Genomic DNA, 18,405 nt, shown 5'->3' on the forward strand with positions numbered 1-18,405 from the left:
CCGATACGGTTAGTGAAATTGGTTTGACACAAATTATCACACTGAAGTTACTCAAATTTCAAATCAATTTAGCAAAAACTTCCTTAGATGCAAATGAAGGTGGTGGAAATATTGCATGACCCCGGCTTCAAATACCTACCATGGTATCATCTCACCAACTTAAATAACACACGTCACCATTTTTTTATTGATTTAAATGTTATCAATCCGAATACCTTCCATGATTCCTATTTGAATTCACTTTTAATCGATAACAAACTCAAAATTATCATTTTTCAAAAGATCATGATGCAGTGGTAAGACAGATTTGATTCAAATATCAAAATAATAGATTGGAACTTTGATAATTGGAAGGGCTCTTAATAATGTGATTGAGGAAAAAACAACAAAAGACAGAATTAGGCGTCTACTTCTTCCTCAGAACTTATCATCCATGTCTCAATACATAAAAAGTATTTGGTTTCGAGAGGGTTTTTCACTATAATCATAAATTCAATTTCCAGCTGCTAACTTTTCGAATTTGAATTACTTCTTTGAATTTACACTTAAGAAAAAAAATCGGAAGGTTAATGAACCAAAAAGGCAAGGGTGGAGGAGTTCTATCGTAATTTAATATTGAGCAAATGGGATAAATAATTTAAGCACTTAATTATAATTAGGCTAATCATCAGTTTCAACACAATACACTGACGCCTGTGCGACATAATGAAGTACTGCGAATGTTATAATGTTATTACGCTGATCACGCCCTGTGCATGAAAGTACATAAAAAGTTCGTGATAGAGGACAAACTCAACCGAACTGGGGAAAAAACATGATACATTATTCATGTTAAAGACGCAAAGAACCAACGTAAGCATTACTTGACGAAAATAGCAAGAAATGAATATAATTGTAAGCAATGAAAGAAAAAAGTAATTGACAAATGTTACGCTGTGACTCGACTCGGGGGGGTTCGACAGGAGGGCAATGCTCAACACGGCAATGTGATCGCGTTTATAATGAAACAAAAAGAGGCGAGTTAGACACTACTCCATCATGAAGAAGCAACTTTTACTACAATACATGGGATTTAACAAATCTAAGCCCTTTGGAATTAAGCTGTAGATTTAATGAATTTAGGGTGTAGTTTTTCATCTGTTACAAATACATTTTACGGAGGAGTTGGACTCAATAACAAAGAACAATTTGTATCAATCAAAAGTCAAGTTGCAATCAACTAAAACATAACAGGGTCCTCATCAGATTCTGTTGTGCCACAGGCAGAATTACCTTAACATTAAAAGAAAATTAACATAGCTCTTCAGTTTCAATTATAAAACAACAAATTGCTAGGGTTCAGTAGCCTATGGAACATGTGGATTGCCAATGATAAATAAAATAATGCCGTTTGAAATCGATTCACATTATACATGCAGGCTACATCTATGTCTCTTTAATCTAATTTATTAAGACAAGTTTACTCACTCTTTGTTGATGGCTGTGAACCGATGTCACTGACCTTAAAGTTAGATAAGGCTCCCAGCTTTTCAAGAAAACAAAAATTCCCTGATGAAGTTTAAAAATTCCCTGACAATTATTCAAACCCATTCCCAGTTTGTTGCAGTGAATTACATGTCTTTTCAGTATAAAACAATAATGTAAAACTAATTGGTACCGTAATGACAAGTCATTCAGTGGATGTTGTTTTGATATGCAACAAAATATAACAGAGTCTGACTACCGTGCTTTCGACTTCTGTATGGGCTGATCAAAATTCCCTGATTTTTCCCTCATTTGATAAATTTTCCCCTAAATTTAGTTTTTATTTTTATTACATTCCCTGATATTCTCTGACTGGAAAAAGGTAAAATATTTTTCCCTGATTTTCCTGATGGACTGGCCCCTGGCTAGATAGAGCTCTCCGCATTATCAACTTTGGAGAAATGACGGATCATACAAATATAGATATACCATACAATCTTTTGAGCTGCAACAGAATTTTACGAGCCATAAAAATGAGAATTTACCTATTAAAACTAAGCAAAGGCAGGGGCACATATATCCCGTGTTTAATCTAGGTTATGCGGGTTCGACACGGCTTTCTGTTTACACGCACAAAAAATAGGCGAATCTGACTCGGCTCGCGGGTTGAAACCTACCATTTCGGCGGATCAAAAAGCCGTGTTCGACACGGCTCGCGTAGCCCAATGTTCGCGTTTACACAGCATTACATTGTCGTGTTGAGCAAGGCTCGCGTGTCAAACCCTCGTGCCGAGTCACTGTGTAAACACGGTGTAATTCAAATTATAAAAATAAGTCGGCAATCAAGCCATTCAACAAAACAATGAGGCACACAAATAAAAACGAGATACGAAACTTGACTATAAGAGTTCACAAATTAATCTACGATTGTTTGAAAGGAATCCAATTCAAGGAATTTAGGGAATGAGCTTTATTACCTCCCTTGCTTACCTCGCACTAGAGGGTTTTAAAAACAAACACTGTTAAACAAAAGGTATAACCTGACCTATGAGAGAGAAAGGGCTGTAGACATGGTACATGATTTAGTTACTCATTAAAAGACTTAATACCATGGTCACATTTGTTCTACGGCGGCCGTACGGCGAGTCAAAAACAGCCGTTTTAACATTTTTGTGCAAGCTAAATATAGGTGGTTTGAATAAAAATGAATAAAACGGCTGTTTTCGACTCGCCGTACGGCCGCCGTAGAACAAATGTGACCATGGAATTAATAATATGCCAGCTCTTAACATGCTTAAATAAGCTTTTTTTTATCTCGTGTCTATACCTTACAAAATCATCAAGTATTTGTAAAACGTTAATTATTTGAGCATACTAGATTATTTTGCAAGGATGGATTTCTTCCTTTGAAAGTAAGAAGGTTGAAAGTGTGCACAGTTACGCCACAATGCTGAAAACTGTTGATTATAATATGCTTCGTATAAAATAGAAAACACTTTGTCCCGTTTCGTACGACCGCCAGAATGTCAATCCCTACAGAATATCCAAAGACGAAACACGACGCATTAACCTGATATCAATATTCTTTCATTTGTGTGGAATCATTAGAAGTTTATCATGTTTACTTTCGGGATTCCATCTCCCTGTCTAGTAGTTGGTAAAATGTCACTCTTTCACATCCATCTTTTGTTGACTTATATTTGGATCCACCTACACACTTCTTGGCGGTCTAGTGGTATGAGCAAAGGTACTTGGTATCAATATGAACGGAATAATAATCGCAAAAAAGTATGTAAGTCAACTAAAATTAGATTATGACAGCGGAATGAATTTATTTGAAGAAAAAAATGGATTAAAAACTCCAAGCGTTTAAATAGGGAAAACCAGGCGAAATATGAAATGCAAATCATTGTTTGGTGCATTCTTTTTCGATAAGGATTCCATCTTTTCCACATTGTTTTTTTTTGACAGATGACAAAATATCAGCGGTACCTTCAAACTACGTTTTATTAAGCTCTCAATATATCGACTTCGTTTAAGAGATAGTATTAGTGTAAGCAGAACAGGCATTCAGGGAACGAATTGAATAAAATATGTTGCTGTTTAAGCAAACGGGGACAATTTGGGACTTCCACAGTAAAAAAAAATGTTTATCAAAATCTCTGTCACCTGGCACATGTATGCATTTCAATACTGATATGATGGAATGACATTAACGAAGACACTCACTGTTAATATTAAAGAAACACACCCCTAAAACCACCAGGCGGCCCGGCTACTTCAAAGCGAAAATGTACACGGCTGAATTATTAGCTCGAGGTAAGAGATAGGGAAGAGTGAAACATTGATGTTGATGACCTTCTTTACCAATCAAAAAGTAACCCCCATCGTGTTTAGACTTAGATGCTCAATTAAGAATTAGTAAAGACTGAAGATTGAATTAAACGAAGGAGCCTGTTTTTTTTTACTTATTCTATAGCAGGGATATTCTTTCAACTAAATACCTAGGAGCTACCGGTCATGCTTCTTTTTACTTATTCTATAGCAGGGACATTCTTTCAACTAAATACCTAGGAGCTACCGGTCATGCTGATATGGAGTCGAATTTATACCGTTAAAAGCTAATTATTTTCGTTAACGAGAAAACTTGAAATATAAAATCAGGTAACATACCATTCGGACTGTAATCATTGACATCGCTGTTCAAAAGTTTTGCAGTTGATGTACCTCTTGAGGAGCGGGTGTTTTATTCATTAATATTCTCGGGTTATCTAATGCTGATATGAACATATTTTATTGAAATGTAATTTATTACAGATCCTAATGTCGAGATTAATACATCGAAACGACGTCTCTAAGCAAATCATATACTATTCAGCGCTTCTCCTGTTCCTGTAAAAAAAAATAGCACTGACATCAAGAGTTTTTCGTTTCACCCTTTCGTGATTCGTCTTCGGAAACGAGTTGTTCCAGATTAAAGTAAAATTCGAGAAGTCTCAGTCATTTCAACATGGATTGAAAATTTATTGAGTTCTGATTAAACAAGCAAGCAAAACGTAAAATAGTGAAAGCTATCCGAGCTTACGAAAAATGTAATTTTGTTTTAATCATGTTGAATAAAAAATCCGTCTACTCCTTTTGAAAAATGCCATATGATTCATTTTTACCAGATTAACCGGAATCTTTGGGCACAAACACTTGGTAATCGTTTTGCTTGATTCTGTATAAAGTGTGGTCGTTTTCGCCAGCAACTGCAATTTATGTTGAAATGTTTACGTTACTTTAAATGAGTTAAATCGTACATTTCGTACGGATTAAAAGAACTGTCTAAGTCTTGCCCGTCGAATCGAAATAGTGCCGACGTCTATTAGCAACATGTTAGTAGTGCAACTTATGTGTCAGTCTCGAGGCCCCATGGGCTCACTACCGGTCAACCGTGACTATTGAGGATGCTAGCGCACACCCTTTGTTGATGACGACGTACGAACAATCGATGCTGGCTAAGGGAACACTTAACCAAAAGCTATTTATCTCTAAGTTGCAAGAGGGGAAAAGGTTATTGCTACACTGTTGTGAAAGCACTGAGGGAGGGTTATCTTTTTAATGTCTTTCACAGGATTCGGCTGGCCTTAGGTTATTGTTGCACTATAAATACACACTGAGAGCTTGTTTAAGGTGTGAGAGAGGGAGCGGGTAGGTAAGTGCACGAGCGTGTTTACAGGTGTGTGGGGGTGAAGTGTGCGTGGGAGTGTGTGTGTGTGTGTACGGGTGTAAAGATGGCTGTACGCATTTTTTCCCTGGAAGACAAGACACAATATTTTCGAGAAAATACGAATGCAATGGATCGAAGCGACCTAGCTTGTCATGTATATCATGTTTTTTTTTTTTTTTTCATCTACTAAAGTGATATTTAAGGATTTCTTGCACACTTATGGTTAAATTTGGTTTTCAAAATTTCTGGGGGCAGCATACCCATCGTAACCCCCCCACACACACACTCCTTCTCCACTGCATAAGGCCATGAGTGTATTAAATCCATTTGTTACTAAGTGCCAAATGTAGAATATAATAATGGTCGGAGTGTAAGAATAACAACTAATCGCGTAAGTCTGTATAGTGAACATCGTTTTTCCTCTAGTTTGTACCTGTTTACCATCTATCGTAACTTTGTTAAAACTCATGATTGCAGTATGAACTTCATTGCATCTGACTAAAAGAAAATATTTTCATGAAAAATTTGTATTTTTAAATTTTGTAATTATTTTGCAACATTTGAAGCAAACCAAATTACTAATAAAAAAAACATAACCTATCTTAGTCTACTTGGCAATGAAAGCTACATACATTTCTGCCTGCTTCTATACAAGAGAAATGGGTCGGATGTGATGAATAAATGCCCGAACTGCAACGTTTGAAAAATGGAAAGCTGTACATTTAAAGAGTAATGTAATTCTATTTGATCCCTAACTCAATCTTTCCCTCGTCAACTCCGTAAACCATTTATCTTTCTACACCTACGCAGTCAAATTCATACCCATTACAAAACATCGGGGAGAGGTTTTTTTTCACTTAAGTATTCGAGTTTAGATCTGTGTCTCTAGCCTGTCTTTAACTTGTTAGTGAGCAAGTACATGAACAGGACAGATTTGAGCAAGGGAAAATATAGTCCTAATCTTGACATTACTTAGCACAGGGGCGCGTGGGGCCCAGCAGCCGCCCCCTCCCCCTTTCACCAGTAACGCCAAGGAAGACAGGATTACCTTAAGGCCTATACTGGCCAATTCTAGATATTGCAGTTGCGAGTTCGTAAAACGCACTGGAAGATTATTACGAAAGCAAAATGGTACGAATTTTCAGAAATATTGCTAAAAAATCATATCAAATACTTTCATGAAAAAAGAGAGATTTTTGCAGTTGATAATGCTGGACTGATTCCATCATTGGCGTAAATGAGCCCAAAATAAGGGGCTAGACATTAGGTGTATAGAGCAAAAATTATGACGTTTTTCTTTCTAAAATGAGTAAAATCTAATTTTGTAACATATTTTGACATACTAACATTATGCACTATTCATGCGTGAAATGATATATTTCCCCCTTTCAATTTTCCTTCTTTGTTCTTTTGATGTTCGTAAAACTTTTGGATAGCCATGGCGCCCGCGCTCCCCCTCTTTACGCCAGTAAATAAGAATGCAATATAAAGTTACAGCATGGGAGCAAGAACTGCCAAATTCAAGCACTTTTGCAGACATTTTTTATTATTATGCTAGAATTCACCGGACAGGGTCACAGTACTACATACATGTTAATGGTGTTATTTTTCTCTTAATCTCTTTTACTGAGCTTAACCTATCTTAAATTTCTAGAGAGCAATTCATCATGTACTTTAGGATGAGTGAACGTGTGTATTTTCTTACACCCGATCATGTATTGTTTTCACATTACTTCGCCGAAGGGACACGTGGGGCCCGAGCAGCCGTAAACTTCCCCTTTAACCTGTTGCCAAGGAAGTGTGATTTGAGGGAAAAGCTGCTGCAGTTGCGAGTTTGTATAACGCAGCGTACGCTGGAACATTATTAAGAAAGCAAAAGGGTTCGAAGTTTTCGAAATATTGCTATAAAATCATATCAATATACGTTCAGGAAAAAGAGATTCCTGCAATTGATTGTGTCGGACTGATTCCATCACTGGCGTATACATGAACCAGAAATTAAGGAGGCTAGATAATGGGTGTATGGAAAAAAAATATGACGTTTTTATTCTAAAATCTAATTTTGTAATATATTTTGATACACTAAGTATGCACTATTCATGCATTAAATGACATATTTCCCCCTTTTAATTTTCCTTTGTTTTGTTCTTTTGATGTTCGTGAAACTTTTGGATAGCCATGGCGCCCGCGCTCCCGCATCTTCAGTGTACCAGTGTGTTCTATCTGGGAATAAGAATGTACACAGCAAAAACTGGTGTTAACCGGTGTACATAGAAGACCACACCAGTTGTTTTACACCGGTGTTAAATTGGTGGTGTAAGTTTTACACCCATGGGTGTTATTACAACACCTTTGGTTGTTACATTTACACTTTTTGGTGTTATGGTCAATCTCTAGGGTGTAATTAGAACACCTCATGGTGTGGTCCTCTACTAACACCAACCGGTGTCAGTTTAACACCACAGTTTTTACAATGTAGTAAAAAGTTACAGCATCTTAACAAGAACTGTCAAATTCAAGCAATTTTAGCAGACATTTTGTTATGCTAGAATTCAGCGGACAGGGCCAGAGTACTACAAACATGTTTATGTATTTGTTTTTTTTCTCTTAATCTCTTTTACAGAGCTTAACCTATCTTACATTTCTAAAGAGCAATTCATCATGTACTTTAGGATGAGTGAACGTGAGTATTTTTCTTTCACCCGATCACTTATTTTTTCCCCACACCATTATCAGTGGCGTTACGTATACAATATACGATTTTTTTTCCTGTAAGGGATTTACACGATGGTAAACAATTAGAAATGACTTACGTAACCTTTCGCATCAAAAGAAATCTAAAATGTTACTTCTAGTAGCCTTTCCTTAATCTTTAGATTAAAAACATGAAAACAAAAGTTTCAATAAATGTGTTTTTATCACTTGTATTCAATAAAACAGATATCGTGTAACATTATTGGGGAAATACAATTTGATAAGAATTTGCACAATGTCGTTGTAAATGACATACGTTCTCACCTGAAATGAGCTGGGCAGCAACGAAGATCAACATCAAATTACTATAATTTGCTGCCTCAGGCAAGTGTCTCTCATGCATTAGAGTTGTTAAGAAATTGAAAGCATAACGAAAACTGAGTCTTTGGTAGAAAGTCATCTGCCGGTCAGACATGCTTACCTCTTCTTGTAAAATTAAAAACAAAAATTGAAATTCATTCTTCAAGAAATAATTACGCAATGGAAATGTGATATCCCACTACATGCATAATTCCATTCAGCAGGAATAAAAACGAATGAAAGTAACAAACATTTACATTGGAAGTTGGAATAAGAATAGCAAGCTGACACTTCAAAGTTATTCATAATTTGCATAACTGTGCTTATAAAAGTTTAATACCGCAAAATACCGCTGATTAAATAGGTGAGGTAAATAAATAAAATGGGATAAATAAATGACATTCATTCAACACGTCATTTTTGTTAATCGGGAAGCCCATTCACGTTTAAAAAAATATACTGTATTTTCCGATTAATCAAATATCCGTGATAATCAAAATAATGTTACAGTTTCATTATGTACCAAACTCTTTAGAAAATCCTATAATATTTGACTTTAAAAGAAAAAAATACGAGACGCTTTTGCCCCGAGCTTCATTCAAGATAGAATTGGAACAATTATAGAGGCAAATCTTATTTAACTGCACGTTGTGATAAATACCATACGGTTACCATGGTTACTCGAACAAGACGATAGTACAGTATTATTCTACATCATGAAATATAATATTTGCAAAATGCAAAAGCTTCAGACTTCAGAACGTGCGAAAATGAACTTGATAACTATAACAGACCATTCATTTACTAGAAACAATAGATGTGAACAACGGGTTATGCCCGTGATGAATAAATTATTTAGGTTTCCCAGTTACATAATTTGGTCGCATACACGCGCAATCATCCTTGGAAAACGCAACTCTTCTTGTTCTCGGAAATTCTAAACAACAACATGTTATCTTTCTCTCTTTCAAAGAGTAGGTTAAAAAGGAGACAGACATATAATTTGCATGTCTAAAAGAAAGTCTTCAAAGAAGGAGAAATCCATGTCTAGGGCAGATATCAGTCAAGCAAATGTTCATCGTCTTCTATGAAATATATATTACGGGCAACTTTTGTTCTGTATGAAGATGATTTTCGTGAATATAAAATTACTTCCATGGATGGCAAGAACGCGATCAATAAATGTCACATGATTTGCTATACTGATTGAGATACAACAGTATATATATTTTGTTAATACCGAGTAGTGATCCAAACAGTTTAATCCCGGAGAGATTAAAGACTCAATCAACCGCTCGTTCAAATGAGCAAACGTGGTGGGTGAATTATATAAATGCTATAAATGTTAGCAACAATCTCCAACAGAGGGTAGATGCCTTTGAAGTTTCCAGCATGCCTACTGTGCTAAATGCAACATAAGGTACACAAAGTATGTACCCCCTCCTTATCGTAATGGACATAGAAATATGTAGGTTCATTACACATCGCTTTCATTTAACATCAATGAGATGATGGTAACTGACAAAAAGCAGCTGCAAAAATTGACTCCATTCTCTAAACAAATATTCTTCATCGGTGACACATTTTGCTCCGTTCTTATATCTCAGAGGGCATAGGGATAGAGTTGGGATTTTAAGTTTTTTGGTTCAGAATAATGTGAAGATAAGGATTGGGGTTTATTTAGTTTTGTAGGTAAGGTTTTATGTTTGGCTTAACGTGTAGATTTTCCATCGGGGCAAATGCCATGGAACCTCTTCATGGACCCTGCACTTTATACATTGTAAAAATATTGGGTAAAATTTTACCACCACGGGGGTAATTAGGTGTCCAACCAATTTGGTGCAATATTTTACCCAATGCGGGAAGCACATTGTCCAGTAAGGTTAAAAAATAAGCAGCAGTTATTTTAGAATGGGCAAAATTTTCATCACACTGGATAAATAAAATGCCCAATGTTGATTGGACACATAATTACCCTCATGGAGCCCTGCTTCACTTTTAGGCAATATCTTTTTAGAGTGTACGTAATATCCTCAATTCTGCGTAGGATCGAAAGGTTCCATTTATAACCATTATCTGAAATTATTTTTCGATGAACAAATATATACATTGAATTTACTCACACGAACAAAACTTGTTCGGTAAATGAAAGAAGTAATTTTCGCAGTGAATACGAGAATATGCCTATGTCTGAGATCTTCACTTTATTTAGTAAGAATAGTCAAATGGTAGTGGTGATTTTTTGTTTACCTGATTGCTAAGAAAGCATGAATGCTTGTAAGCAAGCAACCAGAGTACCAACGGCTTCAGTTCCTCTCCGCCCAGGTCACCGGAATCCAAAATCCACGCTCTACCGACTGAGCTTTTTGTGCCTCCTAGAAGCATGCATTTTGGGGAAATTTTGGGAAGTTTTAGGGGCGATTTGGGTTGTCATGAGGACGAAATCGCCTGTCATCCTCTAGTATTTCCTATACTCATTACCATACAACATTTCTCAGAAAAGTTAAGTCAAATATTCTGCAGAAGAACTAAACAAAGGTTGAAAACTACCTATATTCTATCCTCCCTTGAAAATTAGTTGTAATATTATGAAAAATCAAAATACAACTATAATTGAGTAAAAATACATCTTTGCAATAGAGAAGACAATATGGAGAAGTCCCGCCTGATCTTATAATCAGTGAACCTCAGGCTGAAAATGGCCCCTTTTGGTACGCGTATTCACTATTCATCTTCAATTCACATGAATAATTTTCGTCCATTTTCCAAACGCATGATCAAACAAAAATATTGGGAAATTGACACTTTCTACATCCACTTTGTGTACTTTTTTTAGTCTCATCACAGCTAGTTTAATAATTGTTTATTAGTTTAACTATTTACCACTTGGTCTAAACAATTATCATTTTCTCATGTTTCCAGTCAGGCTGTATTCGTTTTGTCTAATATCAACTTGGTCTAACACCTCTTAGTCTGTACGATTTTATGAACTGTTTATGAACTAAAATTTATTTTGAAAATTAGACCAAGTGAGCATAAGAAAAAGTGATGTTTGGACCAAATGATATTAGCCCAAAATGATAGTAGACCAAGAAGATTTTTGCCATGATGGTGTTAGACAGTCTGAGCATTAGACCGTCTACTAGAAGACCATGTTGATACAAACCAAATATCGCCATTTTAGATATCAACTAGCATCTAACATTTTAAACTTGTACGTCTGAGTATTGGTGAGACAAAAGGAGAAAACAGTTTGAAGGAAAATCACGATTGTGGCACAATACTATGAAAAATAGGCCTACTACTTAGTGTTTTCACCATTTTGGCCATGAACTGGTTCTCCATGGAATATCTGATATGACTACCGACCAGGAAAAGACACAATCTATTAGTTTCTTTTGTAGAACATTCCAAGAACTTTCCAGGATGTATATACACAAATATACATAGTTATTGTCAATTGAAGGTTCATCATTGTCCTGCTGTTATTTCCTCAATTTCTGCAACAGGGGTTCATGGTGCAGATGTTTATCTTCAAAAAGTTAAGATTTTTTTTCTCTCGTCTAACCTTTACAATACGATTCACTTGTTAAATCAAATTTTTCTATGTCACACTGTTTAAATTTCCTGGTCACATTAACCTGGAAATCTGTCAGTTGGCACCGTTCCGGATAAGAAAAATTACCCTTAACGAGGTCCGATGTAATACTATGGATCAGATCTAAGGATTAACAACACGACAATGTGATATATCAAAACGTCGTTTTATTACTTCATGAGGATCAGATACGGGCCTTTGAATCCGACTAACATGCGGTCATTATTTACTAATTGAATTCCAAGTATAGTTAGCATTATTTTAAATCATCATCAAAATTCAGAGTTTGTATTCAACCTTTTCAGGGAATGTAAATATTTCCTTAACCTATATACGTCTTATATCTTTCTACGAGAATTTACCTTAAATGAAATTTCATTTCCCAAAGTACATTAGAATCAAACCACCCTCTACTTTATTTAATCACTCCTACGCCAGTACGTGATGACGAAATAGGTACCATTGTCAATCTCCCCCACTCTTCTCCACCCCCTCCTCTCTCTCTTCGTCTTTCGCTTCGTCTCTCGCCCTTGCATTACCCTCATTTAACTATACTCCTATATGGTTTACTTGCTATAACGAAATTTAGCCCTGAACAGCTCCTGTGGGCGGGAAAATTGCCAATGGTTTTAGGATAAGCTGCTAAAAGCCTTATAGGAAATTGCCGAACTCAACCAATGCCTGTCGATAGTCAATTCCCATCCCTAACGGGTTATTACCATATTAGAATGTAAAATACTTTTATTATGAAATACCTCAATCCTCAGTTCCGTCAGCTCCACTGCTAGAACCTTCCGGTACATGTAGGTCCTTTGACTACAGTCTTTCGCCTTTTTGCCAATTATATCGTCACTCTGTAAGACACAAAATTAGGTTCGGTTATCAATCGAAATAATTATTGGGTAGCGATAGCAAGAGACTAAGGGTGATCGGCCGTTTCATAAGTTTTCACAGGCCTGATAACAAGGCAAAATAGTCGTTCGATCCAGCCTAAGATTTCGATTATACGTATGCAGTGCGTATCGAAAAAAGTTTTTTAAAAAATCCTGTAAAATTGTACATTTGTGATATCCTGAAGATTTTTCTACATTTCAACATTGGTACAAATCCATTTAAGCAAATGAGGATATAACTGTCGAAAAATATTTCCGCTTGAGTGAGCACCACTTACTTTTGAAAAGTTAGTGAAAAATTATTTGCGCAGAACTTTGAAATAGTTATGTGAATGTATGTAGACCTTAATCATGACGAACATGTAGAATTTAGCTAGTAAAATTGATTTGAAGATATATTTTTTACCTTTTTTAACTGTTTCCTCGCCCAAAACACTTCGAAGAGTGCATTGCGCCCCACCCCCACACACCGAGGCAATCGTGACGATATTTTTTTTTACACTGAGCTGTGATTTACATGAAATGGCTTAGGCTTGATTTTCATTATGTTAATCATTGTCAGGCTTGGAAAAAGTGTGGAGAAACAAGTATTAAATGAAAAATGAAATGTAAACCCACTTTTAATGATAAAACTTAATGAAAACAATGCTAGAGATATCTGATACAAACTTTTGTTCAGATTTGTCCTCAGATCCAGCTGGCATAAAAAGGGTAAAGGTTGTGCTTACTAAGTGTTGAAATTTTAATTTGGGTGGCAACATTGTTTTACTAAATGCTTGAACGTATCCGTTTATAAAAAAAAAACTGAAAGTGCAAGGGAAATGTATGAGAAATGTTTCGCAGGGTAAGTTTGATGTTGCCCTTTCCCTTTGACACAGCGTGAAAGCAAGCATTTCTGCGCAACAGATTTCTGCGAGCTTTACAAAAATGGACAGTGCTCTCTCAAGTGTAACATTCTGTCAAAACTTTTACTTTCATTGGATAGATGAGACCCAAAACCCAAGATTATATGTGAAAAACATACCCACATGCTGTATATTTTTAATACCCAGGGCTTTTTTCAAAGTGTAAACTTTTTTTGATACGCACTGTATAGCGGATTGACGAAAGGCGTATGCATGAATCGATATCTAAAACCGATTCTAAAAAGGGCAATCAATATGTGCATTGTAACGTTTCGAAAAATTTTAAGTGAATGACAAATAAGGTATTTGTCCCTATTATTTTGCAATAATGTAATCACTAGAAATAATACCAATTTGAGAGTACCATAGCCTTAAAGCCTAGCGCACACCACGAGATCTGATGCGACGCATTTTTTTTTTAATAAATCACGTTTGCAGTAAATGTGACATTTCCAAAAAGCAAAATTATTCTATTTGAAGTTCGGCATTATGTTAGGAATAATAAAATCATAATTGTGCTTTGCGACAAGTATTCGGAGTAAAGTCCAAATCGACTCCAACGCGCGGGCGATGATGACGTCATTACGATTTTGAATTGATATTGCTTTTATTTCTACAGGGAGGCTCGAACTTGACTAAATTTTGATTTCAGTAGTCCTATCAAAATTCGGAATTCTGAATGCTAATATTTTATTGGTTGGAATGTTCTATCAAATGTTATTTCAATATCTTTGAGATTCGAATCGCAACGAATCGCATGGTGTGCGCCGGGCTCTATTGCTCTCACATTTGACTAATTTCCTTCAATCTTTCTTTTTCTTATTTTCTATTTTGAAATCCATTACTGGCAATGTCGATTCTCAGAACAGAAAAATCTCTTTCGGTCGGCCCAAGTGTGTGGTTCTTTGATAAAACCTAAATCACGTTGATCACGAAAACTGATAGAAGACTGAACACAGGGGTCACATTACTCCAGAAAGGACAGAAAGAAGAGGGAAGGTGATCGATGAAAAGACAAATCTTTAAATGACGGAAAGGGATCGTCGCAGTAACTCTTCTTCATCACGTAAACATTGAACAGCATAAGCAACTTCGTGCCAGTGCTTACCGATTCTCAGTTGTGATGAACTGAAACTGAATACTACTACTCATTGGCAATCTTCAATACCTCCAGTCAGAACTGTCAGTATTTCGTTTGTTTTTATACATAGGATCAGCAGTGAGAGACGTATCCGGGTCAGGAATCTTTGCCTCAAAGATACAAAAGTTTCCAAGTACGTGTAGGGTATTCTTGGGGAATTAAGATTTTTGATTAGTTAGATTACATCGGGATCCCGCTGCCTCTCCTGTATCTATTCATTCTCCAACAAAAAGACCGACTACTGAATATTGGTTCGACAATGGTACAAACGAAGGTATGTATTTTTTTTCATTCAAATCGAAATGCCAATTCACGAATCTACATCAGAAGACAATCAAATATTTAGGTCATGAAAATGAATCATAATGCTTAAAAACCTCGATACACAACTCTCAACTGAAAACTTCTTTACCTATAACCCCCTTTCCAACTATCATTGAGACTGATGACAGCCCTGAGTCGGTCGAAATAATACTCGTCAACGGTTTCCAAATCACAATCAAGGTTTATAGGCTCATGTTGTTTTTTTTCTCTCACAACTCATGAACCGCTTCGATGACCGCAAGTGATCAGACTTATATTGTGTAACACGCAGTACACCAAAACAAAGTCAAACTCGTGCCATTCGGTATTTACAAGCAGATTATCCAGCGTTTCTTTCATATCTAAGTTAGACCAGACCTCGGGACCGTTTCATGAAAGTTTTCAGCACTGACAAGTTGACTTCTTCCGACAGTTACTATAGTAACAGTAAGAGGCCAGTGTCTCTCAGCCAACCAAAACCAAAGATTTCACTGAAATTTTTAGGACTGACAATTTGGTAAGTGCTGATAATTTTCTTTGACCCCCCCCCCCTCCCGAGCAGCCAGGACTCAATTTAAAGGTGATCGAAATATTTGGGGTTTTCGAAGGATTTAGCCCGAGGTAAAAGGCTTCACAAATGATCAGGGTAAGACGTGACCAAACGAGTTCCAACCTGTGTAAAAGAACATTTGATGAGTCCCAGATAGGAATAAAAGTAATAAGTTCGATTCCATCACATTAAGATATGGTGATATAATATATATGTCACTCTATTAATTTGCAGTAAGCATGTTAAGTGGTTATCTGGAAAGACATTGTTTTTTTAACATCTTAGCACATCCATCATAAAATAAATCTAGTTCCATTGTATTCAAAACAAACCGGCATTGATTTAGCCCGAGGATTTTTAGCCCGATGTGGAACATAAAAGCAGAAGACAACCTCATTCCATTTGTTCGTTGGCTCTTATGTATGTTTTCATTACAGAGTACATGTTACATGACAGTTACATGACAATTTTTTTAACGATAGGCCTGTTGTATTCGCAGGCCGACTGAAGATTGGGAGAGAAAATTAAATATTCGCCCCAGCAAATTTTATGTTGTTTGGACAACACAGCAGTCAAAGTGGGTAAGGGGAGTCAGGGATGAGTGGGTTACGATGTAAGATATACGAAATGAACATAGTAATGCAGAAAGCCGCCACACGCATTCAACAACCAGGTAACAGTTTGGAGAAAAAGGAAACGCCGCCAAAAATAAAATGTAGTTAGGAATGGAAATAGGAAGAGAGAGGGGAAGGAAATTAGAAAGTAAAATGAGCAGGAAGCGGGATATTTGTACAACCCTCTCTCTATTCTCCAAGAATGAAAAATCTGCGATAATCATGAAACATTATCTGAAAAATCTGAGTGCTAGGGGCATTGTTGAAGTACCTATATCAACTCCTTGAGATAAGCATCAGTCTCAAGTGTATAGCATCATGTTCACCTACAATATGCATGTGGGATTCATAATCTAAGCGCCAAAGTGTACATTTTATACTGCACATTTGATTTCCATGCAATGCAACGGATGGAACTCTTAATGGATCTATCAACCAGTCAGAACGATGCAGAATGTGGAATATGGAAAGTCACTCGTATACAACTACCCTTGGAAAAGAATTAACTATAGACGATTAATAGCAGAATACTATATATACAGGATGTATGTTTTTCAGTTTAGTTTATGTAATTGCATAAATCAACCAGAAAAATTTAGTAACATAAAAATAATAAGAAACATAAAAAATTACATGAACTGCTATGTGAGAATCACTGTAAAGATTCTTTTACAAATCATAAGAATATAAAAGAAATAAAGTATCCTTTTAACCCTAAAAGGACTGGGGGCAGGATGCCCAGACGCTTTGCGCGATATTTCCGAAAAGCAATAAGATAGCGCCACAAAATTTCCTGACTTTTTTTTTGGAGCCTCGCGCAACTTTTGAGAAATTCGCGACGCACGGGTATATACATTGCGACTTCAAGTGACTTTTTACGAGACAATGTCATGCCGAAAATGGCTCATTTTTATACCTTGTGTACAAAGTCTATAGGAAATGAAAGGATAATTATTTTTCGACCTAATTGGTCTGCTTAATTAATTTAGGGTTTGAGTTTTCAAATGGTCTGTGATAATTTACATTGAAAAAAAGAAAAAAAATAAATAAATACATAAGGAAAAAATGGCTTTTGCATTTTTACTTTGTGGAAATATTTAAATTAGATTACAAAGAAGACATCTGGGGTAAAAAATGAAAATTTGATGTGATATTTTAACGAATGAATTGGCATATATTATTCATAATGAATAAAAAGTTATATTTTCAGGATTTTTTTATATACTGGCTTGTAGTTTATGTGGTTTGTTTGTTTGGCCATCATGCCCCCCCCCCCCCGTCCTCCATACATCTCAAATAACCCAGTCCTTTTAGGGCGATGTCACCATAATAGTTTATCTTTAATTCACTGTGATCATGATGTAATTGACATTTCATGGTAGTTTTTATTTCTATTTCCATTGGTCTACCAACCGTATATCGAGCAAATTTAAAAAAAAGACCTATAAGATGCTTATGACTACAACTAGATAAAGACTTTAAAACTCACGCATCCAAACAAATCATGAATTCGAAATTAAAATAATTCACAAGTTTTGTGGACTAGCAAAAGTAAAATTTCTGAACCGCATATTCCCAAGACTACATTTTTCAAAGAGCTGAGCAAACAGATAAGACAGTGATAGGACAAAAACATAGAGGTCTGTGAGAAAACCACCATTTGATTGCGGCAAACCAGACTTAAGCATTTTGTACATCATGAATGAGCGCACGTTCATCGGGTGTACTTGAGTACCCACATTTCGTGAAATAGGCATTTCTTCGCATTTTGCATGCAGTTTGGTACATTGAGGCGGAAAACACACTAAAGATCATATAAAGCCTGAATGACAAAGACTAATCGGTTGGAACTCGTTTAAAACTTGTGAACCGTCCATTTATCACTTGAACACAAAAACCTAGCAAGCATCTAAGTTTTAACAGACCTTTTTCTTCCAGCAGGGGAAGATATCCCGTAAGTTATTTGTGAAAATATCCTGATTGAGATTTTTTTCCCCTTTTTTTTTTCTTTATCAATATCAAATTACGCGGATTTTTTTCCAATAAAAGGACGGACTTGTACATTAAGTTCTGATGGCGATTTCATAAGAAAGGGCGAAATGTACAATCTTGTTATTCACTGGTGTTATCAACATATATACGTGTCTGTTTATGTTCTGAACAATAATATT

General features: G+C 36.0%; 1 long non-coding RNA gene across 1 annotated transcript in view; it reads right to left on the bottom strand.

Moving 5' to 3' along the window:
• The window catches only part of LOC121428122, a 52,601-nt gene that overhangs the window by 13,267 nt on the left and 20,929 nt on the right, over positions 1-18,405 (bottom strand). The window contains exon 2 of the long non-coding RNA XR_005971737.1: positions 12,584-12,682. This is a non-coding gene — a long non-coding RNA (uncharacterized LOC121428122). The remainder of the gene's footprint in view (positions 1-12,583; positions 12,683-18,405) is intronic.

This window comes from Lytechinus variegatus, chromosome 1, assembly GCF_018143015.1.
Source record: "Lytechinus variegatus isolate NC3 chromosome 1, Lvar_3.0, whole genome shotgun sequence".
Classification (NCBI taxonomy): domain Eukaryota; kingdom Metazoa; phylum Echinodermata; class Echinoidea; order Temnopleuroida; family Toxopneustidae; genus Lytechinus; species Lytechinus variegatus.